The sequence below is a fragment of the Vespa crabro genome, chromosome 2, assembly GCF_910589235.1.
Source record: "Vespa crabro chromosome 2, iyVesCrab1.2, whole genome shotgun sequence".
Lineage (NCBI taxonomy): Eukaryota > Metazoa > Arthropoda > Insecta > Hymenoptera > Vespidae > Vespa > Vespa crabro.
The window spans coordinates 10,036,398-10,056,687 of NC_060956.1; the positions used below are offsets into that span (position 1 = coordinate 10,036,398).

Genomic DNA, 20,290 nt, shown 5'->3' on the forward strand with positions numbered 1-20,290 from the left:
AGAGAAAGATATATATATATATATATATATATGTATATATATGTATATATATATATATGTATATATATATATGTATATATATATATATATATATATATATATATATATACTTTCGTTATTCTTTCAAAATGCGAAAAGCTTTGGTCGCGATACGTTTAATGATAACAGTATGTATAACCGAAAGAGAACAAAGAACCTTACAAATTTATTTTATGCGGTGTGTAATGGTATATAGCATGCCGGTTGTACTTGTTTCTATGAAACAAAAGAATCGGTTCTAGGCCAATCTGTTATCACGAAAAAAGCTTTTATATGATCTACTAGGCTATTTCTGAACGAAAATCATTGATAAAATTGAATTCGTTTATTTATTAATGATTGAAATCGATATTTCTGCTTGAATGATTCTAACTTTGGTTTCATTGCCTATCGTTTATTTTATCTCTCTTTTAAATCTGCAAATTAGAAACGTGAATACACGAATATTTTTACAGCTTTCCCGATGAAGAATTCTTTTCATATCCGCATTAATTTAAACATGAAAAATAGATCAATTAAAAATAGAAATAACCGAAAGAACTTGAAATATTTCCTTTTCTTACTTTTTTTTTTTATGACGTGGCCATACAGGAACTATTTTAATTAAGACTCCGAAAACGGCTGGTGCCTAGTCTCGAAAAGTTCGCCAGCCATGGAGGAATTTATAGACGCGCATGCTTATTACTGAGAGAAACAAGGCTGCTAAAGTTGTAATTATCTTTTCTTCATCGCGCGTATAAGAGAAAGAGAGAGAGAGAGAGAGAGAGAGAGAGAGAGAGAGAGAGAGACGAAGTGCCGTTTAATTCCGGCGTGCTGATTTTATTACCGGATCGATAACTAATTAAGCGTCGTCTCTTAGCACTTAATAAAATAGGGCGACGAAGATAGAAACCGGCGAAGTAAGGGAAAGGCAGAGAAAAAAGAGAGAGAGAGAGAGAGAGGGAAAGATAGATAGATAGATAGATAGATAGATAGATAGATAGATAGATAGATAGATAAAGAGAGAGAGATGAGAAAAAGCATGGATAATAGCTTCAGATGGAAGAGGAACACGAGTAAGAGAAAGAAGAGAAATTCTCGGAATCTTTCCGTTCGAACGAATAAACCCCTTTTCCTTCTCGTCGTTACCACACTGATAGTTTCTGAAATGAATCGGTCCATTAACCACCATCCGTCACGGTGGAAGGCAAACATCGAACGATCGGAAGGAAAAATAGAGGACAAAAAGGAGGAGAGGAAAGTAACCTACGTATCTCGATGTGATATCAGAGGTGATAGCATGTTACTCTTCCTTTCGTTCAAGTCGATTGCGTCAAATCAAAGTAGGTAAGTAAGACAGGTAAGTAATGTAACTGCTGTAATATTTTTCTTTGATCTTTTCATTGGGTAAACATGCTTCTTCAACAAATTCACCCAATTCTCGTTTTCTCTCTCTCTGAAATATTTTACGAGTAAGTATTTGCTTCATAATACATACATAGTTTTTGCCGTCGTCGTTGTTGTTATGTTCTCGAGCTAAATCCAAACGTGCACTTTTACTACTCTTATGACCCTTGAGGAAAAGAAAGAGAAAGCGTGTTGACCTTTTGTCAGCTACTTTCTCCTGTTCTCATTGAAAGGAAAAGTTTCCGAGAATATTGTTTTTTCCGATCTTTTGTATTCTTTTTTTTCTTTATTCATTTTTAATAAATTACAACATAGGAAATTGGGCTATAGAAAATTTTATTTTTACTTAATCCGTGCTTTTTTCGGAAGTCAAGACAGTTTCTAGTTCTACTATATTTAATGCGTTTCTTATATCCGCTGTCTTATTTTTTTGTTACTATAATCGCGTTTATATTTAATTAAATTCTTTCATAATCCTGTTTTAAGAAAAAAACAGTTTCAAAGGATACTATGCGCTATTGCATTATTAAAACAAAGATATTATATGTGTAACTTATTACTAAATGTAAACAAATAATTTTCTTTAAGCACAATATACGAAACTGTCGAAAAATTATTGTTTGTTACGCCCTTTTGTTATATTAAAATAATTTTTTAGTATATAGAAATAAAAAATTTTCATTAAATTCTAATGATAGGTTCAAAGTCTGTGTGAATTTTAATGGTGTAAAATGTATTTCACAAAATCGTCAAAAATAGTCCTTGACAAGAAAAAGATATAAAATTTTAAACATCTCGCATAAAATGTGTTAATCACTAACGATTAAATTCTTTAGTATGTTTTTTATACTTTGGTTAAACCAAAAAAAAAGAAGTTACGTTAGTGGATTGAAATTCTTGAAGATTTATGCTCCAGTTGAAATATCTTGACATACGAGATTTCTTCTCAGGTTTTCCATTTTTTTTCGCCTTTCCTTTTTATTTCCTTCTTCCTTTACTTTGATGTATGTACATTTGCCGCACGTTAAAATAAGAGATTACGGATACTCCCGAAACCTTTTTTACTCGACTTTTATTTCGAAATACACCAACTCGTCGGAGAGCGCGTAACACATTTATGGCGTAGTCGTTGTTGTATTTTTTAATAAATTATTTTGCAACCTTACCTGGAAATAAGCGCACTCGGAGGGCGAACTCGTACGATTTTATATCGTACCGAGTTACGAAGCACTTAAAACCACTGTCGTTGTAATAGCCGTAGAGGTAAAGCGCAATGTGAAAAGCTAACGACGACCGACAAACAAAAACAAGAAAAAAGAAAAAAAAAAGAAAAAAGTAAAAAAAGAATGGAAAAAATGGGAAAAAAAGAAGAGAGAGAGAGAGAGAGAGAGAGAGAGAGAGAGAGAGAAGCAAGCGAAAATCGTCGTCCCTACTATTACTAGAGCTTCGTCGATCCATCACCATTATATTTTCCCCTTTTTTTCTGCTCGCCGGTGCAGTTAAACCCATTTCCACTTCGCGAAACGCGACGCGAATGTCGATGAGATTCATTCATGACGAAAATGACTGTCGTCTATCGTCTTTACCTTTCTTTGATCGATGCAAATATTTCTATATAATTCATAATAACGTATGGTAATAAATATATAATAAAGTAATAATAAAATAATTAAATAATATTATTCGAGTATAAAGATATAGTATAAAATTATGCAATACAAACATGATGAATAAACGTATGTGTGTATGTGTGAGTATGAACATATATGTATTTTCTCTAATTTTTCGAAATATCATCAAATGATTCGTAAGGACAGAGGATAGATACACATATATCAACTACATACATTTTAATTAGCGATCGAATTCTGGCTGAATAGTCAAATATCATAATTTATGCATATGTACATCTGCTCATAATATCAGATTTCGAATAATTGACAATATTTACCGAGAAAAGTACTATTTCAAAATAAAAATAATCGATGAACTCCTATAGAAAGAAACTTCTGTATTTTTTGTATTTTTAACCTAAAATATTCGTTCTTTCATCTCGCCAATTTTGCGTTCAACCAATTGCGATTAATTTTTAATCCCGAGTAAACGTTAGGCATCCACGAGAAAACAAGCAACTCTAGGAATAGTCTAGAAAATCAAATGAAAACTTTCTTACCCCTTTCCCTCTCCTCCACCCTTCTTGCCCGTCCTATGAAGACCACCCGAGTAACGCCTCTCATTTTATCGACAGCCACGGACGCGGAATTCGATAGAGAAAACTCAGAAAAGTTTTCGCAAAAGCAAACGCAGTTGAATGTTAGCGATACTTCAAAGCGAAAGGAGTTTCGTTCGCATCGTGACGTTAATAGAATATACTTGATAATAGAAATTATATGATAAATGTATGTGTGTGTGTGTTTATATAAATTATCTGTATTGGTCATAGTAGTCCTTACATTAACAGAGGAAAAGATAGAAAGGTGTAGAGAGAGAGAGAGAGAGAGAGAGGGAGAGAGAAGAAGAGAAAGGTAGAGGTAGAGAGGTAGAAGGGCTAGGTTGTATTGTACGCTCCGTTAAATGAGCGGATGTAGCGTCAGAACGGAAGTGCCGCAACATGGTGAATGTCCGCTAAAATATTCGGGTTCTGGGGACTCCTGCTAAACCAACATCCGCACCACCTCCAGGGTGGCCTTCGTTGAAATAGTCTCTCACATCTCTCTCTCTCTCTCTCTCTCTCTCTTTCTCTCTCTTTCTCTCTCTCTCTCTCTCTTCTCTCTCTGGTATATAGGTATACTCTATCTCGTTTCTACTCGCTGTCACGTACGAATTTATGACAGATTATGTACGAAGGGTGAAGGGGGGAAAGGGAAAGAGAGAAACAGGAAGGAAGAAAGAGAAAGGACGATGCAATGGGCTGACAACCGAGAGAGAAGGGAGGAAGTTATATAATTGTCTTGGATACTTCACAGTACGTTCAAGCGTGGGCGCTGAGTTTCAACGGAGATTAATGACCAAGACAAACATAATTATTCGCGAAAGCATTTTTGTCTTCTCTCATAGTTTCCTTTACAAGTACGTGCTATGGAATATAAACACATAAACTCGAAACGAGTGGTCGAGCATCTTATGCGATTAGAGGGAGAAAGAGAGAGAGAGAGAGAGAGAGAAAACCTGTTCACCTTGAATTAAACAAATTTATCGAATGCAAGACTTACGAAACTTCCTCCACCTAACTTACATTCAACTTAACAATAACAAACGGTCTTTCTAGGTAAGTCCATTAAATTTCGGACTTATATCCTCGCTTCCAAGATATCATATTTCCTCTTTCTCTCTCTCTCTCTCTTTCCCTCTGTAGAAAATTAGCACAGGTTAAGCATAAAATATATATCGCATTAACATGTCCCTTACGTCCGAGGTCACTCTTATTAAATCCAATAACGTGAAAGATTCAAGTCCTTAGAAAGAAACAGAAAATGTATATCGATCCAATGTGAACAATTATATATCCACGAAACATGAAAGGATAAGATAGATCCTAATTAAAAAAAAAATTATAGAATAAAGATTGATAAAAAAGAAAGAAAAAAAGGAAAAGTATCACGAATTCATGAAAGAAACGAAGGACGAATAAAAAAAAGAAAATAAATAAAAAAATAAAATAAAAGAAAAAGATGAAAATGAATAGAAGGAAACGACGGAAAGTAAGAGAAGAAGCTTGGAATTTCATGCTCTTAACGCGTTTGGTAATTAAACGTTGGAGTTTCGCTAATGAAAACGGTTTCTATGAACACCAACGCATTCTCTCTCACTCTCTCTTTCTCACACGTACACGCACATTCTCTCTCTCTCTCTCTCTCTCTCTCTCTCTCTCTCTTTCTCTTTCTCTTTCTTTCTCTATCTCACTATCGGTCGTTGCACGAAAGCATCCCATGATTTTGTGCAACTCGCCTTTTATTCCGATAAATCATGTCGACGGAAAATCGCGAGCACGCGGAACGCTATGGCGCAACGATGCGGACGACGTAAAACGTTAATCAGCAATCCGAAGTCACTCACCTTTCAAACTGGCTTAGTCGTTCGTTTTAACCTAATGACTTTAACGATCTTCTCTCTTCGTTATTTCGTTATATCATGATATCGAGTAAGTGACCGAAAAAGAGGAAATTTGTAAACGAGTACGAGTGATCTAACTAAACACGAGTCGTTTACTCGCGTTCCATCATTTTCAAGCAAGTTTTGATGATTTTCCTTTGCAGGACGATAAATCCTTTCCTATGCTTCCTCTATTCCTTCCAAGTGTCTCATCAAGACATTTATGAGGTTTACCCCATTATATAAAAACGTTATATATATATATATATATATATATATATATATATATTTATATATATACATACGTGCGTCTTTCCATTGTTCGCGGCACTTTGTCTTAAGTGTTATATATCACCATTTTTATTTACCCGAAATACTTACCCGTGGGAACCTATTGGATATTAACTAATAAAACGCTTAGATAAAAACCCGTGGCCATCTTTGTCTGTGCCTAGACATTCTTAGTAAAGTATTTGGGATTTGATAATATATCAATCCAGCCAATAAGTAAATAACGAAAGTAGACGCCTAGGCGCGATAAGCCAAGGGTTATCTGGTTTCTAGCTTTGTAATATCCATTGTCAACCTCTAATCACACGATCATTAGAACAAGGCAGCACACACGGAATGTTTAAACATTTCAACGAACTATCCCCGACCAATGGGCATTTATTCTTTCCCTTTCTACATTTCAACTCCGCCCTCTACCAATCTCATGTCAGCCTGCGTAGATAATTCTAAAGAGGCCAAAAGGGCAGTCAAATTACATCTTTCAGACTCACAACATCTAAGCTCTCAAGCCTCCTTCAGAAGCAACCAGTACAACTAATTAAACATCATACACGAGAAACACAAACAATTATAATTCATTTAATCAAATACACGGTGAGATTTACATAACGCGTATCATTTAATATCGCGCAATTACTTCTCCATTTCTCACGAGATCCTTTAAAAGAACGCGCGTTTTCCCATTAATTTGCGGGAACGCGGCGAACGGTATTTTGCTGACGGCCTACAGCGGTATCCTAGCCATCGCGACCAATGAGTTTATAGCTCGGACAACAAGGACGAGACGGGGGACATTTCCTCCGTGCAAATTGACTGTCATCGCTGGTCCGGTGCGAGACGCGCAACTAAAATCGCTCTCATAAACAACATCCAATAAACATAATATATATATATATATATATATATATATATATATATATTATATCTTACATTATAACTATACTGATCAATTAAATTAATTTAAAATATATGTAATATTTAATATACTTATATCTTTCATTTATAATGAATGTTATAAATAATAGATATACAGAAGATATTCTGTATCTTATTTATAAAATATATGAAATTATAATCATCATATTAAATATATATTTTTATCATGAAAATTCATTAAAGTATTAAATTGAATTGTTTACAGATTTATATATATATATATATATATATATATATATATATATATATATATATATATATATATATATATATATATATATGTAAGCGTTATAATATACTTAGAAAAAATTGAATAAAAAATATTTAGGAATATACAATATAGATTCAAATGATATCCCTTCGATTGGTTGGCAATATTTCAATACAACGTATTACCATCGTATTATCCTTGCTTAATATAACTATATAAAACGCAGACACGTCGTAGCAACTTGGACATTTAATTTAAATAAATTTCATATGAGCTCATAATCGGCCCCTGTTTTTGCCACGTCATTTATTCCTGTAAACCGTCCGACGTGTTAATAGTATAATTAATATAATTTCATGCTCGCATCGTCGCGTCACCCGACCAAATCTCTCACGCTTTTTCGATCACAACTCGTTCGGTAATTCGATGCGTTCTCGCGGATATTATTTCGAAGTTTATCGGCATACTCGATGAACGTGCACGAGAACGTAGGCCGATTAATCGGAAAACATATAACAAATTTGTGCTTCTTTTGACGTGTCATCATCGATCGACTCGTGGTTAACGATAATGTCGAGAAACGAAAATGCTCGAGTTTTGCGTAATACGATAATTAAAAATCATATATTTCTCATTGAAATTGGACTTTTCTTTTATCAATATCTATTATCAATATAGTTCAAGTTAAAAAAAAACAAAAAAAAATAAGAAAAAACGAGAATTAAATAGATTTTTAGAGAGGGAAAAAAATAAAACAATTTTAATCGTTTTTCGAAAACGAAAAATCTAATTAATTTATATTTAAAGTTGCAAAAAAATTCTTATAAGATGATAGAAACATATCTTTTTTTAAAAAAAATCGTATTAAAGCTTGGCAATCTTTCGGGAAAATATTCTTTCAACAATTGATCAATGACATTGAATTTTTGGAAAATCACTTCCTAATCTTTTTGTAGTTTTAGGTTGATTCAATTCGATCCATGGCGACGATCTCGATATATGTATTGTCTACGGCGAGACTTTGTTGTTTAGCTTCCATGCAGAGAAAACGACAGCATGAGCGATGAAGTTACTCCGTCCTGGGCCCCTTATCGCTTCCTAGATTGCGACTTTGAAATTGTTTTCTCAGAAGGGTGCGCTTTCTGCCGGATAAAATATAAAATATCGATAAGCTTGCGTATAAAGAAAAAGAGAAAGAAAAAGGGAAAGAAAAAGAAATAGAAATAGAAATAGAAATAGAAACGGATACGTATCGAGCACGCTCGAACGATAAAAAGTGATCGTTCCGCTTGATCTGTACGAGTAAAATCGCGGGATATTATATCCGGTTTGTTCGTGCGAGTGAATTCCATCTGTAATGGTTGAATCATCACAAAAATAAGTCGTTCGTTTCGACATAATGACATTCGATAGGATGATATTCGATAAAAAAAATAGATAAATTTTCCGGAATTATTTACAAAATATCATCATTGTTAATTTATATTTATTGGATGTATGTAATTTATGTAGATGAATATAAATCAAACACAAATTTAACGATTTTGCCAATTAAACCAAAAAGACATTACATTTGCTTGTCTTTTCTTTTTTATACAAAATTTTCAAAAGCAGAAATTTGATCAGCAATTTATTTCTTGTTCATATTACGAACGATACAGGTTAGAAATACAAATTTACGTACAATTGCAGGATCACTACATTTACTATCTGATGTAGTAGTAATGGAACATCGATGGTCAGACAGGGCATAGTGATATAGCCCATAGATTTGCTATTCACCATCACCTACGGCAAGATCCAGTATATCGGATGGGAAAATTGTGTACCGATTATTCAAAATGGAAAAGCTCTTCGCATCGAAGTTGCAAAATTTTCAACTGAGTATCTTTCGTAAAATAAAGCATGCAAAATCGTTTAGTAAAAAAAAAAAAGAAAAATTCGTGGATTCGTTCGTGAACGAGAGGAACTGCAAGAAGTACACGAAAGTGAAATTTCATAGTTTCTCGAGGACTTACTTTCCGGTTTAACCACCGGCCACTGTGATCATGCTTATCTGAGATTTTTTTCTTCATCTTTCTTTCCATTCCATTTTCTGTTTTTACTGCAGAAAAAAATGCAAATATATTTATCAAAGAAAATAATTTCTTCTTCATTCATCCCTCGTTACATCGTTAATCAAGCAAGATCACAACTCTTAACCTGTAACTCAGACATATTTTCGTTTATGTATGAAATTTAGTCTGATTAAAAATAAAATGATCAGAATGAAAATATGAAATTTTTTATTAAACGAATGAATCGTATAAAAAAGTTTAGGAAAGTATATTTTTTTAACAGTGTTAAGAAACAAATGTATTTATATGTTCTGTCATCATGAGAAGTTACCCACGAAAGTTAATTTTTCGTAACGAATTAACTAAAGTTTAGAAAAATTGAAAGAGAAAAAGAAAAAAGAAAAAAATAATCATAATCCCAAAGAAAGATTTCAAAAACATTGGGAGAACAGTTCTGCCAACTGACCGATCCCTTGAAAAACGGAACGTTTCATCTATTTTCGTTTACACGCTAACCGTGAATGTTCCTTCTCACTTCTTCTATAGTGAGTGAACGCAACGATGGCAATGGAAACGGCGTTCCAACAAGCCGGATATCGAATGGAAATGAAATCCCCTGCGTTAATTCCCACGCCGAGAGGATGGTATTCCCTTTGATCTAAACGCAACGCTGGTAACGAGATGGTTGAGAGGGGGGAAAGGAAAGCCACTAGGATGGTAGGGTATTTTCCAATCTCCTCGCTGACACTGATTTTTCCACTTTAAAGGATAACGCGGTAGCACGATCGAACACGTTCCCTTTCGACGTAGCCACGCGTCGGCATACCAAAGCACATTTGAAAAGCAAGGAAATTAGACAATTTAACAGAACGCTTAGAAAGAGACAGAGAAGCGAAAGAAAGAGAGAGAAAAACGTGCCATGAAATATTTATTTTTCTCTCTGGAAAATTCTTATTCAAGAAAACGTAGAAAATAACTAAATGAAAAAAAAGAAATAATAATAGTAATAATAATAAAAAAAAGAAGAAGAGATAATACAAAAGCATTAAAATTGTTCAATAACACGATTGACTCAAATTAATGATCGAACAAAATTTCGTGTAAAAAAAAAACTTGTAATATACAATCTTTTTCCTTCACATTGATAAAATATACTTTTGAAAAAATTGCCGAAGTAATAACTTTTTCTATTTTCTTATCTTATAATGCACGGATATACAATTGGACAAGTTATCCTTCTAAATTTAACTTTAAAATAATACAAAAGTTCTATATCTCACCAACAGGAGCTTAAATCGTAAGTAGCTCTTGATCTCACAGCTTCCAAGATGTCCTTGCTCGATTCACGCAATCCGTGACCCGAGCCGGTTCACTGAATAAAATTGTTTGGATGGCATTGTAAAAAATGAAGAAAGACTCACGGAGAAAAAGAGCGAGAGAGGGAAAAAGAGAAAGAAAGAAAGAGAGAGAGAGAGAGAGAGAGAGAGAGAAAAGAGATAGGAGGCGCTTTCATTAGCTTAATGAAACGAGTGACTTAGGGAAAAGCGAGACTACAAGGGCGAGGTTTGTGAGGTAGCAAAAGGGGTGGGACAAGGTGGATGAAGAGATTGGTTGAGAGGAAGGGACAGTAGGTCGGCGAGAGAAGGGATAGAGGGACGGGGGTGGGTGAAGAGGTGGGTCAGAATGATGCAGAAGGGAGGGGGGGTAGAGTGAAGAAGACGAGATGTGCCGGTAGATTCCGCCGGCACTTTAATTAGAGAAATTAAATTTTCAAACGAAACACACAGCACATCCTGTCCTGGCCCGTAACCACCCCTTTCCTTCGTTTGCCACGTCTCCTGTATACTATCTCTCTCTCCCCCTCTCTCTTTCTTTTTTTGACTCCCTCTCTCTCTCATTCCCTCTCTCTCTTACTCTCTCTCCCTCTCTGTCTCTCTCTCTCTCATTTTCTCTCTGTCCTTATTTTCTCTCAGTTTTTCTCATGAAGAAGACGCCGTAAACTTCTGGACGATTCATCCAGGAAAGCGGAACACCACGAAGGGAAGTAAAGCGGCAATAAAAGTGAAGGAAAAAACAAAGAAAAAAAGATATACATATATATACATATATATATACAACGTTGGCCGAGTTCATTACGGTGACTTGTGAATAATTTCGAGGCAACCTCGTTGCCATCGTATAGCGAACTAGCGAGCAAGCCAGCAAACGAACTGCACCGACCGACTGACCGACGACGAATTCGATTAAGAACAAGTCAAATCATTTTTAGTTCATGCCACGGCAACGTAGATTTCTACGAAAAGGGAGCTAAGCAAACCCGAGATGTTTGCTTCGCGTTTAATTTATTTTCAAAACGCTGATGTACGCGTATATGTAAAAAACGAATCATCTTTATGTATTGTAATGTTTCAAAAAATTTATATCGAACAAATAACTTCTTAAATATATTCTACGATCGACTTATCACGAGATATACTATGAAAATATATAATTTCGATCGATCGTTACAAACTATTGTTTATATGAATAATCATCGAAACATTATTTTTAGATACGTGAAAATACAATAATCGGTATACTGTTTTTTTTATCGTGAAATAATACGTTTTACTATTTTTTTTAATTGATCAATCTTTTAGCTCCTTTTAGTTCAATATAATATGTAATAACAAAGATAACAAAAACAATATGAATAATGATAATAATATTAAGAATAAAAACGTCCAATACGAAATCAGAATGTTCGTTAAGACGTATTAACCTTATCAAACGATTGATTGTATCGCTTTATAATCCATATAAACCATGACGCTAATTAATGCACACGATACGATCAAGAGAGGACGTTGAAAAGCAATTGGTATGACAGAAGCACTAGTATTGATTTTCAGTAAAATTATTGTTAAACTGCACATACTAAAAGCTTGGTAATCTCTCTCATTTTTGTTCCGTTGATTACCTTAAGAGTACGGTAAACACGAAATTCTCTTTCTCCTCTAATCCCTCCTTCATACTCCATTTACATCTCCATTTATAAATATAATCTAATATTATTCGATGATATAAGGATATAAGAGTACAATCTATGTGAATTTAACCAATGATTAAATTCAAACGAAAAGGTTTAAGAGGAAAATGCCTTCGAATGAAACTGCTAATCAACTTCTCGATTAACTTTTTCATTATTAAATCTCGATGCTCATAAAATTTCTTCATCAAAAATAGAAAGATGGCTAATGATGTTTTGATGCAATAAATGAATCGAAGTGCTAGCATGCGAAAATCGATGGGATACTTTGAACAAGTTAATCATAACTGAGATGTACGTGAGATTAATTAAACTTAAGAAATATAGACAGGCAGACAAACAGATAGATAGATAGGTAGATAAATAGATGGATAGATAGATAGACAGATAGATAGACAAAGAGAGAGAGAGAGAGAGAGAGAGAGAGAGAGAGAGAGAGAAAGCAAAGAATAAAAAATAAAAGAGTAGTAAACATAGAATTTTCGTGAAACGTGTATTGTTTCCTGTAAATTCTAGTCATTTCAATCCCACTTTTCTTTTTCTTTTTCTCCGTTCTTCAAAGTGTGTCTAACGAGCAGACAACTCGTTTTATTCCCGATCTCGGATACTAAACGGAGTTAACCTCGATGTATACTTGGCTCTACTCTCGACTTTTTCTCTTCCTTCGAAGGACTCGTTCGGACCCTCGTTTCTACAGCTTTCCTTTCTTCTTCGAAAGATCGGAGTATCGATAGTGGGGGAGTACTCTTGCAAGGACGTCGAGTAAACTCGAAAAAAGTAAAAAGAACCATGAAAGAGTGAAAGAGAGAGAGAGAGAGGGAGAGAGAGAGAGAGAGAGAGAGAAAGAGAGAGAAAAAGAGAGAAAAAGAGAGAGAGTGAAAGAGAGAGAAAGAGAGAAAGAGATAAGGCTATAGAGTAGATAGAAGAAAGAAAGGAGGAAGGAAGGAAGGAAGGAAGGAAGGAAGGAAGGAAGGAAGGAAGGAAAAGAGACTAGCCGGGCTCTTCGGTCTTGGATCCCAAACGGTAACTCGATTTGTCGCTCGTCTTGAGCCGGATGGATCGGAAGTAGACACGAACGGCAGTCGCATCTCAAGCAGGCATATCGAAAACTTCTTTCTCTCTCTCTTTCTCCTTTTCTTTCACTTTCTTATGCGTTTCGTATATTTTGCCGTGAATAGATATACGGCAAACCTCCACTTTCAGGTCAACGATCGTCCAAGTTCTTCTTCTTCTTCTTTCTTCTTTCCTCTTTCTTCTTTTTCCTTTTTCTTCGCCTCTTCCTTCTTCTTCTTCTTTTTATTTATCTTCATCTTCATCTTCATCTTCATTTTCATTTTCTTACAATTTCACGAACGTACTGTTCTATTCGGTCGAACGGGCGCGTAGAAATTTCTTGTATATGATGAAGAGTAACTTGTAAGTTCGAATCGGGTTGATCTCCCAACTTGAATCTTCTAGCCTTTCGATCTTTCGACGTTTAGCAAACAACCAAAGACGATAAAGACTGACCAATATGGAGATTGACCAAGCTGCTCCTCGTTTTGGACGAAACCTTAACCCCGTGAATAAAGAGAGTTTGAAACTTTGGAATAACTAACGAAACTTCTATACTAACAAACAAATGATCGTAGTCGACGCTCGAACTCATCTATACAGTTTGAATTTCTAAAAACTTCTAGTTTCTAATGACTTCGTTGAAAGGAAAAGAATGGAAAAAGAGAGATTAGCACAGTGCATTAACCTATTTGACAAGGAGATCAAAATGTACTCAAGTTCTACGAAAAAAAAACGAAAGATTTTTTTTCCTTTGGTATCGATAAGCTTTTCGATGATAAATTATTTTCTTACTACCTCCCGTTACTTATTTACGCTTTCCCCTTTGTAAGAATAAAGCACTGTGTACAATACCGTTCAAAATCTTCTCGGCTTATGCAAAGCGAGCTAGAATTGTGGAATACGTACTTACTTCTCCCTACTTGAAGTATTTCCGAAAGAATATTATCTTTTCGAAAAATCATCGTTCCTTTCCGCTTCGATCTTATTGTCGATCGCATCCTATGAAAGATGAATTATATAACTTGTTACGATATGGCTTTTCAATAACCAACTAGAAAATATAAAAGTATATTTTAATGTATTTCGAAGATGAATTATAAATGATTTATATGATTCAATAATAAAAACAATAATAATTCAATAGGACACCGATAAAAGAGATACAAATGTTATCTGGTTTAATAATAGCATGATGTTTCTCTAAATAATCAATGAACGCATCCGCATAATGAAAAGTGCGAATGTGTGTGATTGACACGTTTGTGTTATTCAATCCTCAATGATATTGTGCCAGACAAATGCGGTTTATTGTTTTTTTCTTTTTTTCCTAGAAATGATACGATAAGACAATCGAATCGAAAAGAGATGCGTCGAAGAAAAAGGCATAATAAAAACTAATTGTGTGTCAGAGATTTTTTTTATTAACTTCACGTTAACAAACTACATGTTTCTTTACCGATCTTAACACGTTCCGTGCCATGTGTATTATACATAGTACATGTTAAACTTTCCACTCAGGCCACGTGTATCATTGATGGTACAAGCTGATATTTAATTCGCAAAAAACGTATATTTTATAATAAATGTAAGTCCATAGAATATATCTCTACTAAAAGAATGATACGTTATATAAAATACAGTATAGAACAAAACACATAAGTAATTAATGGTTACATATAATGATTTTTAAAACAAGGATATTAATCTTTAATCAAAACATCAAATGGCCTGAATGAAAATTTGAGCAAAAACGAAACGACACGGTACGTGTTAAATACTTTATCAAACATTATTTATTTTTACATTTACGTTACTTATTTACAATTAACGTATCATCTTTGAAATCTAATAAGACAATATACACACAAAAACGCATGCACACACATATTTTCAGTTCGTAGATACAATTAGAGATAAATCAAGAATCGATTACCTTTGTCTCGTTTGCCATGGGGTTAGAGCTTAACATCGAAAGAGACGTAACTTTGTTTCGGCAAGAGGAAAGGAAAATATCCCATCGGTCTAGAGATTCTACCATGTTGTAAGATACACGCTATACTCGAGTCGAGTGTCTGCTAGAAGGATAAGTAGTAAACTTCGAAACAATTACTCCTCGAACATCCGACGTCGCGTTTGTTATTGGATTTAGTTCCTATCTGTCTAATTTATTCGACGAAAAAAAATTAAAACAAAAAATAAAAATAATAAAAAGAAAGATTAGAAAAGGAAAGTCCAATGAACCTTAAACGATTACTCAAGAATAATGTTCGGTCCTTTATTTCTCCTTGTTTTACCCAACCCACTACGATTTACGGAAATGAAATTACTCCAATCTAATTTCATCTAGCTTGGTCTTCCGAGATTCGCAGATGGTTTTGAATTCTTTTATGTAAAAGAAAGAGACAGATAAAGAGAGAGAGAGAGAAAGAGAGAGAGAGAGAGAGAGAGAGAGAGAGAGAAAGAATTATGAGTTTGGAAAAGCGGCTTTTCAGTCAACGTCGTTATAGTACAATATAGACAGAGAAGGGTAACAGAATGAGAGAAAGAAGAAAAGATGGTATTGTGTTCATCATGATTTACGTGCTTCGTTGCGGAGACGGTAATGTAACACAAAGATACAAAGCAAAAAGAGACAAGAAAGAGAGAGAAAGAGAAAAATATATAAATAGATAGGGAGAGACAGAGAGAGAGAGAGAGAGAGAGAGAGAGAGAGAGAGAGAGAGAGAGAGAGAGAGAGAGAGCATGTAGCTCAATATATAAGAGTAACGTATAAACAAAACATATGAAATGATATATTACAAATTTAATTTTGTGAAATACGAAATAGACAAAGTGAAAAAAATGGAAAAGAAAAATATCGTTGAAAAGATGAAAATAAATTTTTGTCGAATGTAATTAAGTATAGATAAATTTCGAAATCGACATAATACGAATAAGAAAAGGTAATAATAAAATGATGGTACTAAATGATATGTAGCGTGTTAACGATGTGACGATATAATCTCCGAAAATATTTGGTTTAACCCATTCAGCTTATAGTTACGTTACATAGCCATATCGATTCTACGCTTGCGTACATTCACTGGCAAGTTTATGCATAATTCATCATAATAACTTTAACCTCCGATCACGATTTAGTAATGTCGTGTACCTCGTCGTCAAATCGATAAGGAATCAAAATGTTGATATAACAGGACACCTTTGTGCACGAACGTCAAAAGAATATTGAAGTATGTAGTCGGAAACATAATTTTATGTTCGAAACTTTTGAGTTTCATATTATCTACAGGATATAATTATGAGAGAAAAAGAGAAAGAGAAAGATAATGAAAGAGAAAGAGAGAGAGAGAGAGAGAGAGAGAGAGAGAGAGAGAATTACAAGATTTGATTTTCTGTTAAATCAATTTTAATAAGATCTAATTAAAGATTAATTCATTGAAGTTGAGTTCGGTAATGAAAAATTCTTATTTAAGTATTATATAGATATTAAATTGATACGTGCAATCAATAAAGTATCTATTTTACTTGAAAGAAAAGCTTTTTTCGAAATGGGAGCAATATTGCTACGACTTAGCAAATCGAGTTAGCGAACTACTACCTTTGTCCTACTCGATGGTAACCCAACTTTCATAACATGGTTACAATCCTTCGGGAGAAAATTCGGCTTCTGTAATTTTTCTGGAATTTTCCAAAATGGAATCAAGTCAGTCGAAGTTTATCTCGAAGTAAGAAAAAAGTGAATGGAATGCTTTGAGATCCTATGTGGCCGAACTCGACGAAAAGTCGATCGAGCGAATGAAAAAAAAAAGAAAAGAAAAGAAAAGGAAAGGAAAAAGAATGAGTAAGAAAAAAGTCAAACAAGTTGCGAATCAAGCTATAAAAATAATACTAGAAAAAATATATTTGAACGAATGATATCCAATACGATTATTTCAGTTTAAAAATCGATCTCGCGTTTCTTATCTCACGCAACCAAGGAAAACTCATCGACACTACGATCGATAGCGATAAATTCAACATTCTTATCTACGTTTATATTCCTCCCCTACGTTCTATCTCCATAACCTTGATTCCCTTTCTCTCTTGGTCGTTCTAGGATAACTGAACGAAGACTTCACTTCCAAAGAGCTTGGAGATCGAGTTTGGTAACAGTAGGTTAGGTAATAGGACGGGAAAGAAGTTCGAAATGAAAGGAAAAAGAAAAGAAAGAGAGGTGTCGATCGTGGTAGAAGTAAAAAAGAGGGATATAGATATAAACCTAAATGTATGTACATACATATATACTAATACATATAGCAGAAGTAGTAGAACATACGGTATCAAGAAAGATATAGGATAGATAGCGAAAGAAGGAAACATGTTAAGGTTGGAAAGGAAATGTGCAATTAGATAGAAAGAGATAAAATGATAGAGAGCGTACAAACGAACGAGAACGAGAGCGAGAAAGAGAAAGAGAAAGAGAAGAAGAGAAAGGAGAATGAGGAAGAGAAGGGTGAGTTAACGATGGAAGGCCTGTAGCTGTGGCGAACCGAATGGGTGGTGGGTCTCTAGCTCGTATCCTCTGTCTGTGGTGCTAGCGGTGAGTGTAGGAACGGTGCTGGTAGTGTGCGGGTATCACGGGCAAAGAGTGCCGAGGTTGCCATTAGCGGGGTGTGTTTTGCACCCGGGTCCCGCGATCAACTGTGAGGCACTCTGCTGCTGCTAGTGCTGCTGCTGCTACTACTGGTGCTGCTGTTGCTGCTACTGCTGCTGCTGCTGCTGCTGCTGCTGCTGCTACTGCAAGATGAAGCGTAGAGGGTGTTAGAGGGGTTCGGAGGAATGAGAAGCCCTCTATTGTTGCCGCTTTACCCAGCTTGCATATTTAACGCCCCTGATCTCACTCTTGCTCTATCTCTTTCTCTTTCTCATTCTCTCTCTCTCTTTCTATTTCTCTTTCTCTCTCTTTCTTTCTATTTCTCTTTCTGACCCAGCGATATTCCTCGCTTCTATCGTGCTTTAATTTCCGAAGCTCCAACAGCACACGCATATACAGCGGAACGAGTTGGAATAAAGGTCGCACTTGAGCGACTCGTAGAAACAGAGGTGCCGAAGATCTGAGCGAATATTAGAGAGGAAAGCTCGAATCTTCGAAGCTTAACCGAGCCAGTGTTTTAGTGAAACTACTACTGATCCGTGTCTCGGTTAACGGAAAATATGATACTGGATGTATATGATAAATCGCTGTAATCATCTGACGAAAAAGGGTCGTTAGCGAACCAATATTAATATATTCAGATATATATTCACATATATATGTATATATATGTATATGTATATATATATACATTTGTTATATAAATTAGATAAACATAAAACAAAAATCTATACGTAAATGTAATTATGTATATATATATATATATATTTTATTTATAAACCTATAAATTAAACATATAAATTAATTTTTATTAATGCAAAAGGAAGTATAGTATGCAAATTGCTTTATTGGATTTCGTTAACCAAAGCAAATTGATAAGTAAATAGAAAACGAGGCGAGTTTGTTAATCTAAATAAGAGAACGTAAGTGAAATACGACGCTTACATTATTCTTAATTTTTCTTGAAAATCATGTGATATAGAAGTGCCTACCTACTTGCTTAGATAGTCTCAGTATTGCTTCTACGCGTGAGTGTCCCATGGGTAGAACGTAAGTAGTAGAGGTGCTCCTTCATCGATCTACGCATCGTTGAGATTCCAAGAGATCCTTAGTTTCGATGCATCGATGTATCACCGCTCTCCTTTACCATTCAATACGACGCTTATTCCGGATCTGTAAAGCTTATTACGATTGGTTCGTTCGAAGCTTATGTATACCAAGAATACATATGTATACCAGAACTCCATGCAAATGCCATATGCAGAGATATGTCAAAGCGAATAGATCAGGAATTCTCCTTGAAATATCTCCATCTCTCTCTCTCTCTCTCTCTCTCTCTTTTTCTTTTTCTTTTTCTCTCTGCTCACAAGACTATTCTGAAGCCCGATATTACAACTAAGATTTTTATTGTTCTCGAGTACAACCGATCTTTTCTATTGGTTCCCGGTCGACGCAATGGATGATTTTTCTGTAAGATACATCCGTATCAATAAAGTTAACTCCAATTCTGACAAAAACATATTTCTTTGACACAAAGAAAGAAAAAATAAAGAAAGTATTTCATTTTGCTTGATGTCTTATACTTCGTAATATAGACGTATGTATGTATGTCTGTACAATACTTACTGTAAAATAAAAAGTGTTATTAGATTTATTAAAGTTTTCTATAAATGTATTTTTCTTCGTTGTATTGCAAAGTCATACATTTCTTTCGGTCACACATTTTATCTAGTTCTGACAAAATGTTAACACGATTTATTTACTTCAATTATAAAAGATTTATTTAAAAAATTCCTATATATGTATACGAATACTTTACACATATCGATTTTGGCAGTTGCATTAAATTATTTATATTTTTCTATGAATTATTATTTATTTTATATTTTCTTTTTTATTGTACCTAATAGTTAAGATATAAAAGAATTATAATGATAGAGAGAAAGAGAGAGAAAGAAATATTATAAAAATATCTGCAATAGAATGACAAAAATAGACATTTATAAAAAAATTGTAAATAAATGTAAAAATATTTTTTATATATTACCAATAAATATCGCGTTATGAAGAATAATAGGAAATAAATATAACGATTTTATAAAATGATAGATCTCTCCATTTTATTAATTAATTAGTTCAATAGGATAAAAGCAATGTAACTTTCTTATTATATCACATGTCGAAACAAATAGTACATATAATATTTACGAGTTTTATTAAAAACTGTTTCTGATGTGTTATATTATCTGTGTACATAGGTACATGAAAATACGAAATAATTAAAGGCTTTTAATTAACCGCCGTTACATTGTTTTGACATTCCATGTAAAATCGACTTTATTTAGTTCGAGACACTAAATTCTTTCCTTTTTTCTTCCTCTATTTTCTCTCTCTCTCTCTCTCTCTCTCTAACTGTCAGTAAAATGTAATGAAAAAAGTTTTTGTAACGATGTCGGTACACGATTACATAGGCAGGTAAAACAATCCGATATAGCGAGAGAAAATGTTTTTATTGTTCTACACGATTCTATACACGCCGAGCATCGTTCAATATCGTATGG

General features: G+C 34.2%; 1 long non-coding RNA gene across 1 annotated transcript; it reads right to left on the reverse strand.

The window, feature by feature from the left end:
* Positions 1-7,773: 7,773 nt before the first annotated feature.
* On the reverse strand, positions 7,774-10,459 carry LOC124421576. Its single transcript, XR_006941698.1, has 3 exons — positions 10,293-10,459; positions 8,974-9,059; positions 7,774-8,097 (listed from the first exon to the last, which is right to left on the reverse strand). It is a non-coding gene; the product is annotated as an uncharacterized LOC124421576 (long non-coding RNA).
* Between the last annotated feature and the right edge of the window lie 9,831 nt (positions 10,460-20,290).